The following is a 924-nucleotide window of genomic DNA, read 5'->3' as shown; positions in this document are numbered from 1 at the left end:
GTATCAATCTCAAGGACTCATTTCTTCTGAGTTGTCCCATTATTCACAGGATTCCTTTCAGAGGTGTACATGAATTGGTTATTTACAACCATTTCAATGAGTTCTTGAGCTTCTGTAGGCGTCTTCTTCAGATGAAGAGATCCTCCAGCAGAGCTATCCAATGACATCTTGGATAGTTCAGACAGACCATCATAGAAGATTCCTATGATGCTCCATTCTGAAAGCATGTCAGAAGGGCACCTTCTGATCAATTGCTTGTATCTCTCCCAAGCTTCATAGAGGGATTCATCTTCCTTCTGTCTGAAGGTTTGGACTTCCACTCTAAGCTTGCTCAATTTTTGAGGTGGAAAGAACTTTGCCAAGAAGGCATTGACTAGCTTTTCCCAAGAGTTCAGGCTTTCCTTAGGTTGTGAATCCAACCATGTCCTAGCTCTGTCTTTTACAGCAAAAGGAAAAAGCATAAGTCTGTAGACTTCAGGGTCAACCCCATTGGTCTTGACAGTGTCACAGATTTGCAAGAACTCAGCTAAGAACTGATGAGGATCTTCCAATGGAAGTCCATAAAACTTGTAATTCTGTTGCATTAGAGAAACTAATTGAGGCTTAAGCTCAAAGTTGTTTGCTCCAATGGCAGGGATAGAGATGCTTCTCCCATAGAAATCAGGAGTAGGTGCAGTGAAGTCACCAAGCACCTTCCTTGCATTGTTGGCATTGTTGTTGTTTTCGACTGCCATGGTTTCTTCTTCTTTGAAGAGTTCTGTTAGGCCCTCTAAAGAGAATTGTTCTTTAGCTTCTCTTAGCTTTCTCTTCAAGGTCCTTTCAGGTTCAGGATCAGCTTGAACAAGTATGCCTTTATCTTTATTCCTGCTCATATGAAAGAGAAGAGAACAAGAAAGTAGGAAATCCTCTATGTCACAGTATAGA

The 924-nt window shown here is 41.2% G+C and overlaps 1 non-coding gene across 1 annotated transcript; it reads left to right on the top strand.

The window, feature by feature from the left end:
• Positions 1-221: 221 nt before the first annotated feature.
• LOC148562853 (small nucleolar RNA R71) lies at positions 222-329 on the top strand. The gene has a single exon (XR_015887035.1). It is a non-coding gene; the product is annotated as a small nucleolar RNA R71 (small nucleolar RNA).
• The last annotated feature ends 595 nt before the right edge of the window (positions 330-924 follow it).

The sequence above is a fragment of the Arachis ipaensis genome, chromosome B6 (genome assembly GCF_059453495.1).
Source record: "Arachis ipaensis isolate K30076 ecotype BB chromosome B6, ASM5945349v1, whole genome shotgun sequence".
In the NCBI taxonomy this organism is placed as follows: Eukaryota; Viridiplantae; Streptophyta; class Magnoliopsida; order Fabales; family Fabaceae; genus Arachis; species Arachis ipaensis.
Note: the sequence above shows the minus strand (reverse complement) of the source record. Positions and strands in the feature narration are given on the sequence as shown.